Source organism: Penaeus monodon, chromosome 23, assembly GCF_015228065.2.
Source record: "Penaeus monodon isolate SGIC_2016 chromosome 23, NSTDA_Pmon_1, whole genome shotgun sequence".
Lineage (NCBI taxonomy): Eukaryota > Metazoa > Arthropoda > Malacostraca > Decapoda > Penaeidae > Penaeus > Penaeus monodon.
In genome coordinates, this window is record NC_051408.1 from 33,621,372 (window position 1) to 33,621,755 (window position 384).

The following is a 384-nucleotide window of genomic DNA, read 5'->3' on the forward strand; positions in this document are numbered from 1 at the left end:
ATGGTCTAACTAAAAGGAACGCAAATATCTGTAAAATCAAAATTGTATAAAAATTGAGTTGAAGAAACTTTTATCCCCTTTTAAAAACAGACTCCTGCGCTCTCTACACACGCAGTCTTGTAGCATTCTCATTGCTTTAAACATTCCCTAAACAAATTTTCTTAGAATATCAAGTTGCCTCGACACCTCTCTTCTATTTTTTCTGAGCGTCGTGACGTGATGAAAGTGGTAGTCTGATATTTGCCTATTGTGCGTTACACTGCAGCCCAAGAGTGAAGTAAAATCTACAGTTTATGTTCCATGTTGACAGTGTGACTCTGTAACACATCGAGGGATACGTGGCGAGGCAGGAGAGCCAAGGGTTTCTCTGTTTCCAGTTCAATT

The 384-nt window shown here is 39.3% G+C and overlaps 1 protein-coding gene across 1 annotated transcript in view; it reads left to right on the forward strand.

Moving 5' to 3' along the window:
• Positions 1 to 384, forward strand: part of LOC119588213 — a gene marked incomplete in the record, with an annotated part of 23,266 nt that overhangs the window by 3,719 nt on the left and 19,163 nt on the right.